At 39.5% G+C, this 24,363-nt stretch overlaps 2 long non-coding RNA genes across 2 annotated transcripts in view; one reads left to right on the top strand and one right to left on the bottom strand.

Annotated features, from left to right (window-relative positions):
* Positions 1-24,363, bottom strand: part of LOC119472608 — a 247,208-nt gene that overhangs the window by 64,852 nt on the left and 157,993 nt on the right. The window lies entirely within an intron of this gene.
* Positions 19,605-24,363, top strand: part of LOC119472607 — a 30,616-nt gene continuing 25,857 nt past the window's right edge. The window contains exon 1 of the long non-coding RNA XR_005201755.1: positions 19,605-19,899. This is a non-coding gene — a long non-coding RNA (uncharacterized LOC119472607). The remainder of the gene's footprint in view (positions 19,900-24,363) is intronic.

Here is a 24,363-nt window from a genome sequence, read left to right as displayed (position 1 = left end):
TGTAACTTCAGCATAACTGTAAAATCATGGGACTGGTATTTTAACAAGAATGGTTGGAGTTATACTGGAAAGAGGTTTATCATTCTACGTAATTCTCTTGGGAGGCTACACGCTTATTTCCCTGATGCCATTTTTGCTCAAAGCATTTTGAAACTTGTTTTTGGGTTCTGCTTTCAAACTATGGTGTCCACCATTTAAGAAAATCATTATCGAAACATTTTAGCTGCACCTAAGTAGTAGACCCTAGCTTAGTCACAGAATTTATTCCTCAGACTCAGTTTAGAGTAACTTTTGTCTGTTTCTCAAAAACATAGATACATAACCCCAGATGGTAAATATGTGGCACTTTGGGGTAGATGTCCCCAAAAATGTGCTTCTGGTTTAAAAAGGTTTAGAAGGCTTTTTTTTGTGGGTTCTGAGCATGAGCAGAGTAATTAAAATTTGGGTAAAGCTTCAGGAGGGGCCACTTTGATTGACAACTCCATGTTAGGTTGGGTTCCAAACTTTGAGATGTAAACTTGCTTGCAGAATGTTTACTGGGGAGTGCTCTTAGGAGAAACACTGTAAGGAATTGAGAAAAACAGAACTGGGCAGAGGGGAGAAGCTGACCCTCAATCCAATTGATACATGGAGATAAGGACTTAGGATTCAAAAAACTGTAAAAATTTTCTCTATTCCATTAAGTCGTATGTCTTAAGATCACTCAAATTGCACACAAGATCCAGACAGACAATTTGGTGAGCAATGCTTCTCCATGAATGCAATATAAACTGATACTCTGCCAGTAAACGTCTCATCTGTTATAGGCAGGCCTACCACTTGAGACTGAATTATGTCATCGAATAAAATGGCCAAAAAAGGCATCTAGTTAGGGAATCCCAGTGTGATTTAACTTTCTTAAATATATATTAATTTTACTCTAATTACAGGAATTATTTCTAAATTTCTCTCCTTAACTTAAGTTGATCCAATTTCATTGTTTAAAGTATACTTTGATTGACATTGAATGTACACCAGCAGGTTTAAGTAGAGAAATGAGAAAGGAATCCATGCTAGTCAATGGAATTGAACTCAATCAATGCCTGAGGATCCAAGGGCAGCTGAACTGCTGCTTCAGAATGAGTGTTTCATCAGAGTCCTCAGCCTTGACTGAGGCTTGCAGCTTCCCCTGTCCAAATAGTAGCTGAATGACCAACTGCACGTGCGGGTGAGTGAATGCTATTTTAATAGTTCCAATTCACCCTTCAGCAAGAAAGAGCACCACAGAAGGTCGACTTGTGCCTTTAGGCTGAATGGATGGGATATTCTGGTAGGGCCTATCTGGCTAAAGCCCTGACCCCTAAATCTGGTAAATTAGGATCCCATCTGGATTGTAGGCTTTTTTACCATCTCCTATACATTATTTACTATTTATCCCTTCCAGCTATGTCTTCTGCAAGTCTACACATCTGCACGTGCCTCTCTCACAGCATTTAGGCTTCTATGTCCTTGTTTCTCTCCCCACTTGATTCTGAGTTACCAAATGGAAACAACGTCCACCAACCTTAATTAGAAGACAGGGATTAATATTCTCATTTTATAGACGAAATGGAGACAGTAGAAATTGGTCAAAATCACACAACTACTCACAGATGGGGCCAGGAGTTTAACTTAGAATGGTATAACTCTATACTGATTCTTGTGTGTGAAGGGCCATCTTCTAATCACGCCTGTCTCTCCAGTGATGAGCAGAGCACCAGGCACATAATGAATAGTTTTTAGCTGTCCAAATAGTTGAGTCGCCCCTGTGACAGACTCAGTCCCCTTGAGGCTCACAAGATTTCTGTCCAACTGAAGCTGTATCCCACACAGTCAAGCCAACAACATTTTCTGTCCCTTGTTGTTCTAACTCCCGAGAGAAAGGGCCTTTTATTGACTATTTGGAAGCTGCCCTTTGACCTGTAACAGTCTTTTTTCCTAGAATTAGAAATCCCTGAGGAGAGACCTCCTTTGGGAGAAGAGAGCAAAGAAAAAAAAATCTATCTGTTCATCTGGGACCCAAATTCTACTTGTTCTTACAATTTGTCTTTCTTTTGGCCCCTTCCCCTATGGGGGCCAATGACCACCATTGTAAGAACAATCCCTGACCCTTTTTTGGAGAACACATGGTTAAGGAGTGTTAACATTAGTTCTCTGGCATCGAGTTTGCTGTCATGGCTCCTGATCTGATAATGAATGCATAGGCTGACAGGGGCTCAGTCCAAGAAAAACAGAAGGACAAGTATCTTGAGGAGCAAGTTGTTATCTAAACTATCAGTACCCTCAAGGCTCCCCAATCCACCTGCCTCTGTTAGGGTTACTGAAGACATTTGAACAGAATTGTTCAAGGTTTGGGTGGGCCCACCTACATAAAGCAGTCAACTCCTCTACCAAGCTGTGGTCCTGTTTCAAGATAAAGAGATAGCTGCCAATTTGAATTCTCGTTGGAACAGGCTCACTGGACTGCAGATCACATAGATACACTGGTTTTTCTGCCAGTCCCCTAAAGGGCATGCTGAACATCTATTTTTTTATCACTGTGTTTCATGCCGCTTAGGCAGCAGAACTTTGTGACAGCTTCCCAGTTGGCTTCGTAAGGCTGATGGAAATCTTTGTCTATCTGTTGGTTTCTCTGGCACAGGCTCCATATAAACTTGTACAACCCTAGTCCTCTCCAGAGTTATTACACCACCCTATCGCCATGGCCTTGTATTACGTTTGTTACAATGCCTGAGTTCCTTCCCTAGCCTAGGTACATATGGGAGGATGAGAGTTCAGATGGGATAAAAGATATATTGGAACGACATTGGAATTATTATTCAGTACTTCCTGAATGACCATATCTAGAACTTTAAATATTTCTAGTCTTTGAAGTTGAAGGAAATTTCCTGATGTATAAGAGCATATTCTGACACTCATAAATGTTTTGTACCTTTATGGTACAAAACAGAGCACTAGCTAAGATCACTCCATGTAGAAAGAACATGTGCATTTAGATTGAAGAGAGCAATGGAAACAAAAATTAACAAAGACACTGTATTAGTTTCCTACAATTGCTCTGACAAATTACCGTACGCTTAGTGGCTTAAAACAACAGGAATTGGCTGGGCACGGTGGCTCAAGCCTGTAATCCCAGCACTTTGGGAGGCCGAGGCGGGTGGATCACGAGGTCAAGAGATGGAGACCATCCTGGTCAACATGGTGAAACCCCGTCTCTACTAACAATACAAAAAACATTAGCTGGGCATGGTGGCGCGTGCCTGTAATCCCAGCTACTCAGGAGGCTGAGGCAGGAGAATTGCCTGAACCCAGGAGGCGGAGGTTGCGGTGAGCCAAGATCGCACCATTGCACTCCAGCCTGGGTAACAAGAGCGAAACTCCGTCTAAAAAAAAAAAAAAAAAAAAAAAAATACCAGGAATTTATCATCTTAAAGTTATGGAAGTCAGAATTCTGAAATGGGTCTTTTGGGACTAAAATCAAAGTGGAGTCAGCAGAGGTGGTGATCATTCCGGAAGCTCATGGGGAAAACCTTACTCTTGCAGCTTCAGGAGGAGCTCACACTCCTTGGCTGCAGGCTGCACCCTTCTGACTGCACTACCATTGTTGCATCTTCTCTAACTTTATCCCTCTTGATTTCCTTGTGATTGATTACGTTAGGCTCACCCAGAAATCTGGGGAAATCTCCCCATCTCAAGATTTTTAATTTAACCACATCTCCAAAGTCCCTTTTGCCCTGGAAGTTGAAATGGCTACAAGTTCCAGGGATAAGGACATAGACATCTTTAGCGGGATATTGTTCTGCCCGCCACAGATACAATTGCTCCTGGTGTTAAATAACATTTTATTTGTGTAGCTAAGAAATATGACCCTGTATGTTCCCAAAAGACACATGGAGATCATTAATAAACAACTCATCACTTCATCTGGCTTCCCTCACTATTTCTTGTCATCGGTTGTCCAGCTGCTTTCTATACAGACCAAAGATTGTCATTCCCTGCATGCACTTGCTGGCTTCTCTCTTTCCTTAGCTATGGACACTAATTAAGCACTTACCCGGGTACTACGTACATGCCCACTCATGAACACACAAACCCTACTATGCTAAGGCATCATTACTGAGGCAAAAATGAACTCTTTTCTGAAGCATTTTACTGGTAACATCTGTGGAAAGCTTGGAATTTCTCTAGTCTTAGAAATTGTTTAGACACAAAATAGCCACTTTCCATCCTGAGGATCTCCTGAGAACATTGTCAGATAAGATTCAAGTTTCTTGGATTTTCAGATGATATTGTACTCCAATGAGCCTTCTATTCCTGGGATATCTAATTTTGTCCTCCTCCACTCCTTCCTTTCACAGCTCTAGGCAGAATAGAAGCTGGCAAAGACCTAGAATGATTTATTTTTTAATATAACAAAGTTTAAAGCTCTAGTTACATTGATGCCACAAAAATGCACAAATCATCACACACACATATACATATATATGAGAATGTTCTATTTATGTAAGTAGTAATTGTGCATTTCAATAAGACTGAATGATTCATAGGAATTTTCAGAAAGCAGCACAGACATGAATCTTTAATCTTCTAAAAGACCTTTATGTTTTCCCTTCAGGGAGAACAACGAGTTTGCTTTGGCTAAATAGTCTTTAATTTCCGTTTTATTTTAGGTTTTTTAGGATTTATATAATTTACAGTTTTCCAGATACTCATTATTTATTCTGTATGGACATGATTAGTAGTATCATATATTATTTTAATTGATGATATAGAGTTAATAACTTTTTTATATCAGCAACCAAACTATTCATTTCCAAAGTGGTTCCTCATTTATAACCATGGTTGTAGGCTATTATAATGAAATTATTCAAAAAATTAGTTTCCAAAAGACTAAATATTAATTTGGAATTTCCTCAATGATTAGAATTCTCTGAAATGTTTGAAGTATAGAGGAGCCTGAAATACAATGCTGTGCAATAATATGCATTCTCTGTCTTCAAGGGCCTTTTCTCAAGTAGAGGCTTCAGATTCTTCATGACTTTGAGATGAATTGCTTGTGGCTGTTTTTTGCTTTTACTGTTTACAAAATTAAAGATACTGTGTTTATTTAAAAAATAATGTGGGCCAACTCACGAGGGGAAAATCACAATAATAACAATCAGGTGTTGTAACGTCTTAGAAAAATGGAAGATTGAGATATAGATTTCCTGTGTTCATCAACAGATTCATTGAAAATGAAGAGGAGGGCTTGGTGTATGAAGATGATTCATCTGCAATGTGGTCTGTGTTCTGGTGGAAGTAAGGGCTAAGCGCGAAGTTAGCATAGAGGGGACAAGGCCTTATCTTGTTTGAGAGAGTCGGGAAAGGACAGTCTCTTCAATAAATGGTTCTGGGAAAACTGGATGTCTATATGCAGAGGAATGAACAAACCCCTATCTCTCACCATCTATTAAAATCAACTCAAAATCAATCAAAGATGTAAATGTAGGATGTGAAACTATGAAAACACTAGAAGAAAACATTGGGGAAGTGCTCTGGGATATTGTTCTGGACAAAGATTTTTTTGTGTAAGACCTTAAAAGCACAGGCAACAAAAGCAAAATTAGACAGATGGGATTACATCAAACTAAAAATCTTCTGCACAGCAGAGGATACAATCAGTAGAGTAAAGCAACAACCCACAGAATGAGAGAAAATATTTGCAAACTATACCACTGATAATGGGTTAATATCAAGAATAAATAAGAAACTCAACTCAATGGCAGAAACCGACCCTCCAAGTTATCTGATTAAAAATAGGGCCAAAGATCTGAATAGACATTTCTCAAAAGACGGCATACAAATGACCAAGAATTATATGAAAAAATGTTCGCCATCACTTATCATCAGGGAAATGCAAAAATGAAACTTACAATGAGATATCATCTCACTCCAATTAGAATGGATATTGACAAAAAGAAAAAAAAATGACAAATGCTGGTGAGGATATGGTGAAAGAGGAACTCACAAACTGTTGATGAGAATGCAAGTTAGATAGTCATTATGAACAACAACAAAAGTTTCTCAAATAATTAAAAATAAAACTACAATTTGTTCTAGCAATGCTACTACTGACCATATATCCAGAGAAAATAAAATCAGTATGTCAGAGACATATCTGCACACATATGTTTATTGTTATACTCTTTGCAATTGCTAAGATATGGAATCAATCTAAGTGTCCATCAACAAATGGATGGTTAAAAACATGTGTCATATATACACAATGGAATACTATACAGCCATAAAAGGGAATTGAATCCTGTCATTTACAACAACATGAATGAACCTAGAGGACATTATGTTAAGTTAAATAAGCCAAGGACAGAAGGAAAAAATACTGTATTATCTCATATATGGAATCCAAAAAATGTGATCTCATTGAAGTACAGAGTAGAATGCTGGTTACCAGAGTCGTGGGGAGGGGTATTGTGAGAGCTTGGTCAGTGGCTACAAAGTTAAAATTAGATGGGATGAATAAGTTCTGATCTTCTATTGCACAATTAGATGACTATAGTTATCAACAACATACAGGATATTTTGAAATACAGTTATGCATTGCATAATGATGAGGATACCTTCTGGGAAATGTGTTCTTAGGCTACTTTATTATTGTGTGAATTTCGTACATTATATTCACACAAATCCAGGTGGTATAACCTATTGCTCTTAGGTTGTTAATCTGTACAGCATGTTACTGCACTGAATATTATAGGCAATTGTAACAAAATGACAAGTATTTGTGTATCTAAACATAGCTGAACCTTGAAATGTTAACAGTAAAAATATATTGTAAAAGATGAAAATGGTACATCTGTGTAGGACACTTACCATGAATGGGGCTTGCAGCACTGCAAGTCGCTCTGGGTGAGTCAGTGAGTGACTGGTGAGTGAACGTGAAGGCCTAGGTCATTACACTACTGTAGGCTTCATAAATAATACACCCTTAGGCTACACTAAATTTAGGAAAATGTTTCCTTCTTCAATAATAAATTAACCTTAGCTAACTGTAACTTTTTAACTTTTTAAACTTAAAAAAAACCCTTTTAAATCTTTTGTAATCACAGCTTAAAATGCAAAGACATTGGATAGTTGTACAATAATATTTTTTCTCTATATCCTTATTCTACAAGCTTTTTCCTTTTTATTTTACTTTTTAAAGTGTTCTTTTTTTTTTTTTTTTAGATGGAGTTTTACTCCATCACCCAGGCTGGAATGCAGTGGTGTGATCTCACCTCACTGCAGCCTCCACCTCCCGTGTTCCAGCAATTCTCCTGCCTCAGCCTCCCAGGTAGCTAGAACTGCAGGCATGTGCCACCATACTCAGCTAATTTTTGTCATTTTAGCAGAGATGGAGTTTCACCACGTTGGCCAGGCTGGTCTCAAACTCCTGACCTCAAGTGATCTGCCCACTTTGGCCTCCCAAAGTGCTGGGATTACAGATGTGAGCCACAGCGCCTAAACTTTTTTTTTTTTTTTAACAACTAAGATACAAACACACACATTATATTAGGCCTAAACAGGATTAGGATCTTTAAGACCTCACCAGGTGACAGGAATTTTTTTCAGGTCTATTGTAATATTATGGGATGACTATCATATGTGGTCCATCCTTGACTAAATGCCATTATTATGTGGCACTTGACATAGCTAGAAGATTTTAGATGTCCCAACCACAAAGAAACGGCAACTGTTTGAGGTGATAGATATGCTAATTACCCTGATTTGATCATTATGTAAAGTACACATGTATCAAAACATCACACTGTATGCCATAAATATGCACAATTATTATGTGTCAACTAAAAGCAAAAATAAGCAACTTAAAGTATCTTCAGGTGTTTGCGCTTTTTCAGAGAGGGATGTTACTTAGGGAAGGTGCTGTGGATTGACTGGCCAGGCAGAGGAAAGATTGGGCTTTTTGCTCACATAAATCATAAAATTGTAACAGGCATGATAAAGAACCGATAGAGGACTTCAAATATATAGACATGTGTCAGGAGTCTCATTCTGCGGAAAGCAGAGCATCCAATAAGCTTTTGCCTGGTCTTGCTGGCAGGTTCATTTATAAGCAGTGGTGAAAGGAGCAATGTTAGTTTAATAGCCTGTCTGATTTGAAGTTTTCTGACTTTGTAGAAAGAATTTATCCGATGTTTTGATGGCTGCAGGTTTGCTCAGTGATAAAGCTCAAACTCAAGTGTCAACTGAGTATGTATTCAAATTCAAGGTATGCCATTACCAGCAGAATTACCTTGAACAGGTTAGTTAACTTCTTTGGGTCATGAAATTTTCATTCGTGTAATAAGGAAAATATTAATTCACACCACAGAGGATTGTTGTCGGGTTTAAACAAGGTAGTTCTTGTAAAGTGCGTGGTAGACAGTACACGCTCGAATGCTTGTTTTATTATGATGAAAAATAAATTTTAGAAAGAGACAAGTCCGTGAAGCCTATGTAGACCCTTCTTTCTATGCTGAGTTTCTCACTAACATTACCTTGTTTTACAACGTAGATGCCTGGCATTAAAAAGGAGGAACTGTCTTTGAGGAGTTAGAATCAATTATGTGTTAACAAGACCAACGTGTATTTGAAATTTTAACCCTTGTGCCATTAATTAATCTGGGAGCTATGGTAATAAAATTTAAGATTTTTCTTCTCTTAAACTAGCTGTGGACTGCATCTAAATTTTCATTAAGTAGGCAATCAAAATCTTCAGTTTTTATTACAAAAGACTCATGTGGCGGAGAGAGACAATTTAAATGCATAAGGAATGAAGTGGAATAATGATTTGGTGCATATATTCTGATAATTACTACTTCCCTTCTCTCAGCTCCTTTGCAATAAATGTGCTGTCTTTTAAAACTTCATTAACAAGAGATTACAAATTTTAATGGTGTACAATAATTCTACCTTAATTTTAGAGCAATGTAATGCAGGTAACTGTTCTCTCTGAGTAATTTTCCCTGAAATATTTCCAATGATTCAGAAAAGTTCTAGGAGGATTGAAATAATATATAGTGTTGGTACCAAATGCATTTTATATTTTAATTTTTAGTGTTGGATATTATTAAGCCTTTAGTATTGCAAGTGAAACAACAGCTAATTGTGCTCTTGTGCAAAAACTAAATCTTTTTTTTTTTTTTTACCAAGTTTTAACATTTGAATAGGAATTAAGGTTTTCTTAGCAACAGTTATGGCTTAGTGGATAATGTACTAAGAAAATCTGGCAACCAGCGCTTAACCAGATCTAAATGCCTATAAACGGACTGGGCTAAAACTCAAGCAAAAGCATTTTAACATTTTTTGAAATGTCACGTCGACAATCAGTAGGCCTCAACACTGAAAATGGCAATTGTGCAATTCAGGGACCGCTGGGGACATAATCTTAGCCCCCTCTTTTTTTTTTAGTTTTTCTCACTGGACTGGCATCTAGTCTTTGTAACACTGATTTTTTTTTTTCCCCCTGAATGTGCTTTTTATCCAGTGATGTTTCTACCACAAAGAAATGACTAAATATGAGAAGGGATAATCTACTGAAGCAACTAAATACACGGATTATGAAAATTTGTGGAAAATTAATTTCCAAAGTTCAAGAAAGAGCCAAAAAGCTTTCCTGAAATGGCCTTGGGTTTAGAACAAACTTTTAATTTGAAAACGGAAATGTTCCCCCAAGAGAAATTGTCCTTTAAAACTGTCAAGAATAAACAAACAACAACAATTACTCTCTGGTTCTTGCTTCCTGAGACACTAATGGTTCTTGAGATTGGTCCTGTGGGAGCAAAGAAGCCTTTGCATTTTCTCTAAGTAAGAAGTTTTGGATTTAATGTCACACAATTTTTTCTCTGTCTGATCATGTTATCAATTATGTCCTGAGGCATGTTTTAGCTTCTGTTTTAATTCATTCCCATACTGTTCTGTAGAGACTGTCACTAGTCATCAATACCTTGAGAGTTTAATTTTTTTTTTTTTTTTCTGGCAAGGGGGAGATAGAAGGACAGGATAGCAATTTACATGTTTCATTATGAGTCCCTGCTTTAATATTACTTTATATCAAGCTGATCAAGTGTCATATGATATTTCCATTTGTGTGTGTACAAAAAAGCTCAGGGATAGGACACAATTAAGAGAATTTTTTTTGTTGTTTAAATGAGAAGATCCATTCATCTCCCTGTCAGCCAATTTTTTGACTCTGAGGGATTTTCTCCGTGGAGACATTATTCGAAAGCAATGTGGTAAATTGCTTTAGAATAATCCTGCCGGAGTCAGAGACATCCTGGTTTTCCGCCCCTTTCCTCCCATCCAGCCTCTGGTAAACTTGGTCTCCTGTGACTTCAGGGGCATCCATTCTCTGAAACCATTTCTCACTTCCGCAAAAAGTGTAATTTAGAGGGAGCTTCATTGAAAGGACAAGAAATCTGAAGTCAGATAAATTGGGTTTTCCTTGATTTTCTCATGGTTAAAATGAATGTTGGGGAAGAAAAAAATGTTGTCGACTTGCTTATGCTAAGTACTTGGGGGCCTGTAAATTAAACTACAGAAGAAAAGGCACACAAGTTTTGTTAATAGGTATAGGCACAGAGTTCACAGAAAATATTAGGTTATTGCAAAAATAATTGTGGGTTGTGGGTTTTGCCATTCTTTTCTTTTTTGAGAGGGACTCTCACTGTGTTTCCCAGGCTGGAGTGCAATGGTGCTCACTGCAAACTTTGTCTCCTGGGTTCAAGTGATTCTCCTGCCTCAACCTCCTGAGTAGCTGGGATTACAGGCATGCGCCACCATATCTGGCTAATGTTTGAATTTTTAGTGGAGATGGGATTTTACCATGTTGGCCACGCTGGTCTTGAACTCCTGTCCCAGGTAATCAAGCCCACCTCGGCCTCCCAAAGTGCTGTATTACAGACATGAGCCACCGTGCCCGGTTGGTTTTTGCCATTACTTTCAATGGCAAAAATCTGCAATTACTTTTGCACCAACCTAAGAAGTGAAACAAAGAAATGATTAGATTTAGGAAACAGTGTTTGGGCTTCCAAGGATCATAAGTTATGGGGGAAGTGACTGGGAAAAATGTGGAAACGAAAGACTATTGTAGAAGACAGGAGTTCTTTAGACTCTTCATATGTCATGACTTTTTTGCATTTTGCTGTTTGACTCAAACTATTAGCAATTCATCTTGGTCTAAGAGACAAAACCAACTTGCCAATTGGCATTTAAGAATCCTTTAACAAGGACTGCTCAGGCTTCTCTAACCACAGTTTATAAAAATGCTTAGCGTAACCTGGCCTTTGCATCTCATGATGATCTTGCAATCTAAGTTCCAGTCAGTCTTCAATGACGAAGTCAAGGTTTGCTGACCATGCTCTCTGATTGGCCCAGAACACGCACAGTTTATACCCGTTGTCTCAGCATACTTATTGAGTATCCTGTCTCTCATTCAAAAGTATCTCAGCTTGGAAAAGATGATATGTCATCCTGCTTGTGAATCTTTCCCATCCATCCCAAACTGCAATGGCTATTCCCTTCTCCTGAAATCCTTAGAGATGTCTGTCTACAGTACTGCTTTAGCATGTAGCACAGACTGTGATTACAATGTGCCCACCACGTGCCAGGTACCTTAATACACTATCTATTCAACCTATTTTTTCAGATAAGCAATAAAAGACACAAAGAGCAATTTAGAATCACTTCTTGTCCATCGCCTCAGAGACAGTAACAGCAGGACTTTGATTTAAATATAGAGCCATCTGTCTCCAAAGCTATGCTTGCTTCACCACGCTGAGTGACCAACTTTTCTCAGTTTTCCTGGGATTGTCTCAGTTCTAACACTGAAAGTCTCTCATTCCAGGAGCCCCCCAGTCCCCAGCAAATGGGGAGGAAGCGTCGTTTGCTCTACTGGGACATCATCAAGGCCTCAGCTGACTTGAACATAAAATAGGTATTCCTATTGTACAGCCTAGTTGTGTCATAAATAAGCTCTTGGCAAGAGGGCTCTAGACCTTTCTTCCATTTAATCCTCAGAGCCTAGTACAGTGACCTACTAAAATGTCACTTTGCTTTTTCCCTCACGTTATTTCATGAGTAGGTTTTGCTTCTACAGTTAACTTGTAATCCTATTTGGGAAATAAATTACGTTTTTTCTCCTTTGCCTCTCATGCTGCCCAGCCCTGTGTTTGACCTGCAGGGATTCAATCAATGTGTGGTTGCTGAGTAAGCAAGCTGAGTCCTCTTTTTCCAAACATATGGTTTTTAATGGTTGCCTGTTAAAGCCTACTTCAGTGATGTAAAAAATCCTTTCACGGCACCACTCCTCATCTCTTCAAAAACATCTTTCAGCACAAATGGGGTACCACATTCAGCATAGCTACTGAGGACCCATATCCGTCTTTGAGGAGCGCCCCTTTCCCATACACTTCTGGTTTAAATGCCCATAATCATTCTGTTTCCCTCAGCCTTCTGGTATTTCACCCAAGAGAAATCACCTTTTAGGTTTCATTCTAACTTAAACAAATGTGAGAATGTAAAGAGAGACTGAATTACTTTCGAGGCTTAAATTTCAGAATTCATGACGAGTTTGAGGCTTAAAGAAGTACTTAATTAACGTTCATGTTTTTTATTTTTTTGCAAGCTGCCACATCCAAAATCCCAAAAACATCTTTTGATGGTATTTGTTTTCTCTGCTAAAACTGAAGGCTGCTCTAGAACAAATGCTTTTCTTCCAAAATGATACATACTAGCTAACATAGTATTTTCCTTTCTGCACAAGTCACATCCAGGGATATGATCCTTGTCTTTCATGAAGTCTCGGGCCTGGGTGCCAGGGAGCTTCTAATGTACGGTTCTGGAATTACAATAGGTGCCCCTATTTTTTACTCTATCTGTTGCAGTCCCTTATTGCATCAGTTACTGCAGGGCAGGAGGTCAAGAGGTAGCCTCGGTCAACATCTGCAGGGTCATTTGCTTTTTGAGAACTTTGTTTTTCTTTTTACATTTCATTGCTGACTCCCCAGGGGTTTTGAATTTATAATACAATCCCAACTACACCTCATCAGAAATTACTGATTTCAGAGATTGCTGAAGAACACAACCATATCAATGAAAGCATGTGTATTTTGTAAGCTAATCTTTAAAATATTGCTGAACGGCAGGGTGTGGTGACTCATCCTGTAATCCCAGTATGAGAGGCTGAAGGGGGAGGATCACTTGAGCCTAGGAATTTGAAACCAGCCTGGGCAATATGGCAAGACCCCATCTCTACAAAAAAATCTTTAAAAGTTATCTGGGCATGGTGCCGCACACCTGTAGTCCCATCTACTTAGAAGGCTGAGGCAGGAAGATAACTTGAGCCCAGGAGATCAAGGTTACAGTGATCTGTGATTGCACCACTGCACTGTAGCCTGGGTGATAGAGAGAAACTTTGTTAAAAAAAAAAAAAATTGCAGGCCGGGCGCGGTGGCTCAAGCCTGTAATCCCAGCACTTTGGGAGGCCGAGGCAGGTGGATCACAAGGTCAAGAGATCGAGACCATCCTGGTCAACATGGTGAAACCCCGTCTCTACTAAAACTACAAAAAATCAGCTGGGCATGGTGGCGCGTGCCTGTAATCCCAGGTACTCAGGAGGCTGAGGCAGGAGAATTGCCTGAACCCAGGAGGCGGAGGTTGCGGTGAGCTGAGATCGCGCCATTGTACTCCAGCCTGGGTAACATGAGTGAAACTCTGTCAAAAAAAAAAAAAAAAAAAAAAAACTGCTAAAAGATGGTGAGATCAGCAATTGTCTAACTATACAAACTCTGCCTATGAGTTGAAATAATCCTCTTGTTCCCTTCAAATGGAGGTGGACAAAACTATTAACTTTCTCTTGTCCATATGTCCCTTCACCTATCTTTCTAAAATTTTTATTAGGTACTTTAATGTGTGGGCTGGAATCAACAGAGGACAAGCTATTAAAAATTATTGGTCGGCTGCGGCTCCTCACTAAATATTAAAGCAGCTTGGCAAATTAGCACATTCCTCCAGGCACTAGGCCTGAGAGAAATAATGGTCTAGGCAAATAGACACTATAATACAAGTAGAAAATACTGCCAATATGTTGCTCTGGGTTTCTTTTGGCTGCTGTTGTTTGCCATTAATATTATTCTGTTTTTTGCTTTTATTTGTGTGAGGAGATGGAGGGCACGCATTAACTGTTGGAAGGATTTCTTTTAAGGATGCATTATATCAAGAGCTATATATCAGAGCCACTTGGGAGAAATAGGAAACAGGTGTAGAAACAGGTGAGTGGAATGTTGCTTATTACACCTCTGGATTAAGTGCCTGGGAGGAGTGGGCAATTTTTCAGGGTGCTGTGTGCCTTGTATTCTTGGAGAATTATAGACAACATGTTCATGCAAATTGTATGAAGAAGGCTGGCACCTGTAAAACGAAGGCAGAGGTGGGCCACGTAGGCGGAGACTTAATTTTCTCAAGTGAATGCAGTAAAAAGCACTCAGTGAGGCTGATTCTGTGGTTATATATTTGAGCTAGAAGATTCAGGAGGGAGAATCAGTTCTAAGACAGAGATGGAGACATCAGTAAGATCGGGAAATACTCAGACATCAGAAGAATTTGGGTTTGAATCAGAATTCCTTCACATACCATTTCTGCTCTTTCTAAGTTTCAAGTTAAGCAACAAGTCAGTGTTTCAAACCTTGTTATTGATAAACAAAAAAATTCAACAATTTATTCCTTATACTTTTCTGATTATGAAAAGTTAAGAATGAAGTAGTATCTCTTGAGTTCCCCATGCGTACAATGAGGAGTTTATAGTTTGTCATTTTGTCTGCAGTCCAGTGACTCCCAAGTTTTGCTAACCTAACCTGGGGTGCAGAAGCAAAGAGTACATTTTGTACCATGTGTCGTATTCGAGAAGAATTTTTCACGTTTGCATTTGTATAACATGTAACCATACACACACACACACACACACACACACACACACACACACACATATATATATATATATATATATATATATATATATATATATTTTGAGACAGACTTGCTCTGTCGCCAGACACCAGGCTGGAGTGCAGTGGCGCAGTCTCGGCCCACTGCAACCTCCGCCTCCCGTGTTCAAGCAATTCTCCTGCCTCAACCTCCCGAGTAGTTGGGACTACAGGCGTGCACCACCACGCCCAGCTAATTTTTTTTTGTATTTTTAGTAGAGACAGGGTTTCACTATGTTGGCCAGGATGGTCTCGATCTCTTGACCTTGTGATCCTCCTGTCTCAGCCTCTCAAAGTGCTGGGATTACAGGTGTGAGCCACCGCTCCCAGCTTTTTTTTTTTTTTTTTTTTTTTTTTTTTTTTTGTTTTTTTTTTTTTTTTTTTTTTTTTTTTTGAGACGGAGTTTCGCTCTTGTTACCCAGGCTAGAGTGCAACGGCGCCATCTCAGCTCACCACAACATCCGCCTCCTGGGTTCAAGCAATTCTCCTGCCTCAGCCTCCCGAGTAGCTAGAACTACAGGCCCGCACCACCACACCCAGCTAATTTTTAGTAGAGATGGGGTTTCACCATGTTGACCAGGATGGTCTCGATCTCTTGACCTCGTGATCCACCCGCCTTGGCCTCCCAAAGTGCTGGGATTATAGGTGTGAGCGACCACGCCCGGCCCCACTTGTAACCATATTTATAAAAACTGTTGAGATTAACACTGTTCAACTCATTCACTGTTTACATGCTGTTCCCCACTTGGAGGTTCTAAACTTTGTTTACTTTCAGGTCAAATGAATTACGTTAAATTTTTCTTATGAAGTTGTGTGACGGAGACTGTCTTTATTTACTTTTGTGCATGAACAATAATTTGGCAGCGCAAATTGGTTCATGGCATTTCCTCTCAGCAGCTTCATATGCATTGCTGTGTTATCATCTGGCCTTACATATGGCAGATGAGTGCTCTCAGAACAACGTAACTTTTTCCTGTTTGTATTTTGGATTCTGTTTTATCTTTGAAGCAAAACTTTCCTATAGAGTACAGATACTTTTCTCTTATAGTATAAGCAACACACAATGGGTACCAGAATGTCCCAGAAAAGCATACATACTTTATCATGAAAAGGAAGGATGATGAAAGACGGATGGTCACACATACAACCTGGTAGAAGGAAGTCTAGCGTTTAGTTGCACAATGATGGACTCACCAAGTATCCCAAAAAGGAAGCTGAGAACCCAGATTAGCCCCCCTATCTCCTGATAGATAAATCTTCTGGATGATTCTGTTGATTATAGTGAGAAGGTAATGATACACAGTGAAAAATAATGATGCACAATAAAGTAATTATAAAACCAAGGTCAGACATCCCGTAACAAGATAATATGGGCATTTGGGCATAAAGGGGAAGTGCTGGGACTGGAGTTTAAGGTGGAAAAGGGGTAGGAGGAAGGAGGAACTGTACTGCTTCTGTTACATTAGCCAGCTTCTCTACCTTGACATTATACCTGCCAGATCTATTGAGAGGTAAGAGCTTTTAGCTGGAAGTTCTTCTTTTTTTTTTTTTTTTAATGGACTCTGATATTTTTACACTGAGGACATATAACAGTCTCAAGATTGGATTTTGTTTTCTTAATAAATTATTCCCAAACTTGTATTATTTCACTGAGTCTTCTTATTGCTATGTTAATCAGACTAGACGATTGTAACAAATTATAATTATTGTTTCTGCAGTAACAAACGACTCCCAAATCTTAGTGGCTTACAACAAGCAAGGCTTGCTTCTTCCGCCTACCACAGTCAAATGGGAGCGCTGCATCTTTTCTCCTTGTCTGTAACTTATGTGGGAAGAGCAATCCCTATGCCTGTACCCGTGGCAGAGGCAAAGAGAGGCTCTGGCAAACCATGCACTGCCTCTTAGAGTCGTCACTCAAAAGCGACCTGAGCCACTCATCCCATTTCATTGTTTTAAGTGAGTCACATGCCCCAAACTAATTTTAATTTCAAGGGTGCAGTATTGTGTGATCCTATTGAGGTGTCTGAAGGGAGCAGAAACAGAAATACTGGTGAACCAAGCAAATGACTACCATTGTGTGTTGTTTCTTGTTCTTTCTCTTGCTGTTCAAAATATTTTTCAGACTTTATATATATTTTGTTGTTGTTGTTTGAGACAGAATCTCGCTCTGTCACCCAGGCTGGAGTGCTATGATGCAACCTCAGCTCACTGCAAACTCCGCCTTCCAGGTTCAAGTGATTCTCCTGCCTCAGACTCCTGAGTAGCTAGGATTACAGGTGCGCACATCATGCCTGGCTAATTTTTTTTTTTTTTTTTTTTTGTATTTTTAGTAGAGAGGGCGTTTCACCATATTGGCCAGGCTGGTCTCGAACTCCTGGCCTCAAGTGATCCACCTGCCTCAGCCTCCCAAAGTGCTGGGATTACAGGTGTGAGCCACTGTGCCCAGCCTCTATGTCACTTTTTTTTAAAATAACTTTTTCCTCCCCTAAACATAGAAAGGCTCTAACCAGGCCTAGTTCTAACACGTCAAGTTATCAGATTATATTCTTTTATAACACTATTGATCCGTGTCACAAAAATGTTACTGAGCACTGATTCTAGGCATTGGAAAAAAAGACATTAAAATGAATTTAGCAAGGGTAAATGTAAAACACTGCATACCTTGTACAAATATAAAAGGGGTTATAGTTTTATGGGTTGTTTTGATGATGAGCTCATTGAGGTCTAATAAAGTGTTAGTGCTGCTAAATTTAAAAAAAGCAAATATAATGTCAGGTTGTATGAACAGCAGCATTGTCCAGGTCAAGTGTCTAGTGGCACTACTGCAGAGCCCAGGTCTGACCACTTCTGGAATATCATGGATTTTTATAGCATGTGAGAATTCTGGGAGATACAATTCAAGTTAAGGTTTGGGTGGGGGCACAGCCAAACCATATCAAATAACTAAAGGATACTAGGCATAATCCCTGGGTAATGAAATAATCTATGCAACAAATCTCCATGGCAGACATGAAATATGACCGATCCAGATTGAGGTGTGCAGTAGCTATGAAACACGCATTGGGTTTTGAAGACTTCCTATGAAAAAAATATTGTAAAATATTTTCATAATCAAAACACAATGACATTTTTTATATTTTGCGTTCTATTTAATATGTTATTAAAATTAATTTTACCTATTTATTTTTATTTGTAAAAATATGGTTACTAGAACATTTTAAATTTTGGGTGCAGCTTGCATTGTATTTCCACTGGACAGTGTTAATGTCATTTTTCATTATTCATATCTTTCTAGAAGCTTCAAAAATTATGTTTCATATGTGTGCATTTGTTTTAGATTAACAGTTAGTTACTAAGAGGGAGTCATTAAAGAATTATTCTTGGACCAGGCACGGTGGCTTATGCCTGTAATCCCAGCACTTTGGGAAGCCAAGGCAAGCAGATCACCTGAGGTCAGGAGTTCAAGACCAGCCTGGCCAACATGGTGAAACCCCATCTTTACTAAAAATACAAAAAGTTAGCTGGGCATGGTGGCAGGTACCTGTAATCTCAGCTACTCGGGAGGCTAAGGCAGAAGAATCGCTTGAGCCCAGGAGGCGGAGGTTGCAGTGAGCCGAGATCGCACCAACTCTGTCTAAAAAAAAAAAGAATGATTCTTTCCTAGTCCCAATTAAATATTGGGGTTGACTTCCAAGGAAAATATAGCCCATTTGTGTTGAAATAAAGGAAGAGCAAGCTCCGGAAAACAGGAGCCTGTTCTGCACAACTGGAAAAGGTGTATATGTAGAAACCCAGAGGAGGGTGGGGTAAAAAGCAAGTCTGTTGAAAGGGTGCTTTTATCCCTCAGCATGTCAGAGGAGTATAGTCCTCAACCCTGCAATGTGCCAGCCAGCCCTGGTCCTGGTAAGGTGGGGTAAAGACAAGATCCACCTCTCTTACTTCATCCTTTTCGGTCTCTGCTTGGTAAAGTGTCTATACTTCTTGTAATGCTTATGGTGATACTATTGAAGCTTTTAGGGGAACTGTGGAACTGAGAAAAAGCAAACGAATTGTCTGTGAGTGAAAGGAAGTAAAATAAATAAATAAGAGCCTAAGTTGAGACTGCTGAGAAATGACCATAACCCTATATACATGTAATTGTTTTCCATGATGAACTCAAGAATTGCTCTCAGGTTTATATACGAACATGTTGTAGTGGTACACTTCCTACAAATACATATGAAAGTGACTCTTTCTCTTTTCCTTAGAAGTCCAAACATCCTTCTAGTTGATCTCTTTGTATCTGGTCTCTCTCTCTTCCCAAACAGCCTGAACACCACTCCCATATTAAACGTTCTAACATTTCATGTTTACGCCTTCACGTTCTTGCTCAGTCTTCCATTGCTTCCCTTTGCCTAGATTAGAAGAATTTCAAATATTTCAGTTTAGTACCAAACAGCCTTTCATAATTGAACCTTTTTAACTATCAGCCTTGATATTTCCCCATCCAGCTGACCTTTCTAGTGACGTGTTTTCCTCTCTTACCGCTCCTTCCCACAGGATCCCTGACTTGTTTCCTTTATTCTTCAGATCCTGTCTCCATTCCTCTCAGCCGCATCTCCATGCATGCATCTCCATCCCATGAAATCTCTGCCCACTCCAGCCCATGAACAGCAGCTCACAGGGATAGCCATGTCTTCCTCCAAGCTGTATGCAAGTGTGGGTCACAAGATACCAGTCATAAAGCGATTGAATAAAAATGGTCGTCAGCTGCTGCCAGCTGAAAGATTATCTTTCACAGGAAGTGTCTAGATGACATTGTTTTATGCAAAGGAAGAAGCTGATTTTATTGCAAGTTCAAACAGAAAGGAGTCTTCCACTATCAGTGAGTATAAAATGCACTCTTCTTCCCCAGGGGCATGGGAGAAAAGCATGGATTCAGTTAGATGCTGAAGGCGCGAAATGCAGGCTAGAGCACTCAGGTTCCAGAGAAAGGAGCTGCGGTGTTACATATTTTCATGAACAAGAAATCAGGCAGTCAGCATTTCTGAAACACACTCAAGAGGGATAAACTCTTCTACAGTTATGTGTACGTATATTTTAGTAATCCTGTATTTGGCCAAGTCAAAGACAAAAAAGGTACCTTTGATTACTAAGAATTCTAAATGAAGAAATAGACAAACCAAGGTAGAATTATAGAAGTTGAACAGAACATAGAATAAAAGATCGAGATGGGGCCCTGACATTTTCTATGGCTGCACCAAAACAAGATTATCCATGGAAAATTCTTGATTAAGAAGAAACTGGAAACTGGTACCAGAATCCCTGGTAAATCATTTTAATTTTTCCTATTTAAATAGAGGGTAAGTTGTACCTACTTCTAGTAAATGTGTGTGCAGTCTCCTGTCTTTCACATTAAGGATCAGCAAACAAAAGCCTGTTTGCCCACAGGTCTAACTTCTGCTTTTGTAATTAAAGTTTTATTGGAACTCAGTTACATCCATTTATTTGCTTGGTGGCTTTCACACTACAACTGCAAAGTACATTATTTGCAACAGAGACCGTATGGCTCATAAGACCTAAAAAGTATTCACTATCTGGCCCTTTATAGAAAAAGTAGGCAGACAGCTGTTGTATGTGAAGAACCTCTCTTGCCATTGTTTTTCATTAGCCATTATCGAAGTGGGTTCCATGTAATGGCATTATTAGGTGTTACTGGGTAGGAATAGTCTAGGCTTATGCTGCAGTAATGAACAACCTCAGAATCTCAGGGGCTTAACACACAGAGCTTACTTTCCACTCATGCAAAGTTTGCTGCAGACAGTCTCCAGGGTGCTTGTCCTCCATGGGGTGACTCAGTGATCCAGGCTGCTTTCTTCCTGTGGCTCGACTGTGTCAATGTTCTATCTTCACAGCTTTCACTCGCTAAGGAAAGGGAGGTACAGCCCATAGACAACTCACACCTATTCTCATGTCACTTCTGCTCACAGCCCCATTGGGCAGAACCAGTCACGGGCCGCTTCCTACTACAAGATGCCTGGCAACTGTGCTCTTCCTGTGAGCCTAGGAAGAGAACTGGAGCTTGGTGATCATGAATAATGTTTATCACAATGATAACAAAAGGATGACTGTGGTCAAATCAGTTTGAAAGCATTGAGTTGACTAAAATTCTATAATTCTCTTCATGTTATAAATTCGCAGTGGCTTTGCTCCGCTTACATTGTTATGAATGACCAAAATACAATCACTTTAGGCTATCTGTCTTTCCTGTACTGTATAAGTCTTTCTCATGCAGGAATTACAGTTTTGCAGAGCACACTTGGGCGATGCTCTTCTCTCTCTGTCTGTGAGGACCAGATGCTCCCTGCCTAGTATGAAGGATTTGAGTACCTTAGTGTGGGCAAAACAAACAGGAATTTCTTTCTGAAGAGGTTTCTGTCTGGGTGCATCTGAGGCTAAATTACTACTGCATAATGCCCAACACCAGGCTACGTGCTTATGCACAGCTAGATGGAAAACAGGTGGGTGCTGCACTCAGCATAAAGTACAAGAAAGTTGACTTAAAAATCCCTAGCCTAAGGCCGGGCGCAGTGGCTCAAGCCTGTAATCCCAGCACTTTGGGAGGCCGAGGCGGGTGGATCACGAGGTCAGGAGATCGAGACCATCCTGATCAACATGGTGAAACCCCGTCTTTACTAAAAATACAAAAAAAAAACATTAGCTGGGCATGGTGGCGCGTGCCTGTAATCCCAGCTACTGAGGAGGTTGAGGCAGGAGAATTGCCTGAACCCAGGAGGCGGAGGTTGCGGTGAGCCGAGATCTCACCATTGCACTCCAGCCTGGGTAACAAGAGTGACACTCCGTCTCAAAAAAAAAAAAAAAAAAAAAAAATCCCTAGCCTATCCTTTTTGTACCCTTTTTGACCTCATGGTATCTCTTTCTGTTCAGCTGTCCGAAGCTGTGCTTTATTCTTTCCTTCTCTAGTAAAATCTGCAATAATTTGACTTCGATTCAATCATATTGATTTGTTATTTTGACCACGTGCAGCTTCCAAGCAAGGAGTTGCAGTTGCACAGAAGGGTTTGTAGGAGTGGGGTGAGGAGAGGTGTGGAGAGAAGTGATGGAAGAAAAGGAAAAGGACCATGTATTTTCCTTGAAATGTAAAACCAAGGCTTGCTTGGAGGTTGCTATGACAAGCATGTCTTTCAAAATTCAGACATTGAAGCCGTAGCCCTTGATGTGACTGTATTTGGAGATAGGGCCTTTAAGGGGTAATTAAAGTTAAATGAGGTTATAAGCATGGGATCTTAATCTGATAGAGACTTTATAAGAAGAGGAAGAGAGCGAGAACTTGCTTTCTCTCTCTCTCTCTCTCTGTCTCTCTCTCTCTCTCTCTCTCTGCATGTGCTCAAAGGAGAGCTATATGTGAACTGCAGCAAGAAGGTAGCTCTCTGCAAGCCAGGGAGAGATCCCTCTTTGGAACTTAGACCCTGCAGGACCTTGATCTTGAACTTTCCAGCCTCCAGAACTGTTGGGAAAGAAATTTCTGTTGTTTAAGCCACCCAGTCTGTGCAATTTTGTTATAGTATCCTGAGCAGACTAATGCAGAGGTGAAAACCTGTCCTCCCCTCTCTCCAAAGTTGGGGAATTTGGTTCTGTGGCAATGTTGGAGGTGACGTGCTTCAGCTGCTGAAGATTTGGGATCTAGTGACCCTGGCCTTGAAGTTCAGCTGCAGGATGGAGCCAACATCACCCAAGCTCAAGTCCATTCTGCTTCTGCTTCCCCAACACAATGAGGTTCCTACACTTCCACAGCAGGGGAAGAGGCAAAGAGGATCTGGGGCTGGGGTTGGAGCTACAGGTGGAGGAAATACACAGGCAAGGTTATGTGAAGAAAGAAGAAGCCAGAAGAAGGGAGTTCCTTAATGTTGGAGCATAACATCCAAACCTTGTTATAAAGCACATGAGATTTTTGGGATGCCTGCATGATCAAGCTTATACTTTATCAGAGGAATTGTTGACACTGATTATAGATGTCGAAAAACTCAGTATTTAGAGGAGAAAATTGATAAAAGTTTTACTTGGTTATGTAAAAATAATACTGAGAACAGTCATTTATGTGGTTATTTATGCATTTTGCTGTGCAGCAAAATGAATACTATGCAGCATTTAAAATTTGCGTAAACTGCCTTTGATTAAGCTTCACAGCCAGTGACTCATGGTTCGCAATTAAAAAGATTTCGGTGACCATTAATGTGTCTCACTTCTTTTGTCACTGACTCAGACGGTGTTGTCTTACAAACTTTTGCATGTGCGCTATTTATTTTGTCTCCTCAGATACACCAGAAGCAAATTAAAGTTATATTTTTACGATTTTCTTAAAATTGTAACACATAGCAGATTCTGAGTAAATAAATATCCAAAAAAATAGTATCCATAACAAAAATTAATTTTATTGTTTGTACTTTCTTTTATACATGAGATTTTTAAACCCTTCTTTAAATGTCAAAATAGAGCTCTTAAAAATAGAAATACTTTTCGAATTAAAGCATCAAAAGGGACTTCAGATGTTATTCGATTCAGTCCCTCCAAATTGGATTGAATTGGACTTTTAAGCCAATTGGTTAATTAAGCTAAAAAATAAACAATTTAGAGATATTATTTTCAGGTCTCTTAATTTCTTGCCAGAACAACAGATGTGCAATTCTCAAAGAGATCATTTACCATGGGCTTTAAATATTACCACAGTAAATATCTTTTCTTAATGACTTCGTCTATTCTTTTGCAATAAATCACTGTATTCCAATGCTTTCAGGAAACGTTGTTTATGCATCTCTGTGGTTGTTGTATCTTGCCTTTGATGGTGTTGGTTTTGTGATACAGTGAAGAAAAATGTGAACTCCTTAAGGATAAAGGTGTGTTTACTCTTGTGCCTTCATAAAATATCTGTTGACTTCTGGAATTCCCTAGGCTTTTAAAATAATACATTTTTTGAATAGATGAAAATTGTATCTATTTATGGTATATAACTTGATGTTTTAATTTATGTATACATTGTGGAATGGCTAAATCAAGCTAATTAACATGTCTTCACCTCATATACTTATGAGTTTTTCATAAGAATGTGGCACATATATACCATGGAATATTATGCAGCCATAAAATAATGAGATTGTGTCCTTTGTAGGGACATGGATGAATCTGAAAGCCATCATTCTCAGGAAACTGACACAAGAACAGAAAACCAAACACTGCATGTCCTCACTCAAGGGTGTTGAACAATGAGAACACATGAGCACAGGGAGGGGAGCATCACACATGGAGGTCTGTTGGGCGGGGGGAGATGCTA

Source organism: Cebus imitator, unplaced genomic scaffold (genome assembly GCF_001604975.1).
Source record: "Cebus imitator isolate Cc_AM_T3 unplaced genomic scaffold, Cebus_imitator-1.0 Scaffold108, whole genome shotgun sequence".
Lineage (NCBI taxonomy): Eukaryota > Metazoa > Chordata > Mammalia > Primates > Cebidae > Cebus > Cebus imitator.
Note: the sequence above shows the minus strand (reverse complement) of the source record. Positions and strands in the feature narration are given on the sequence as shown.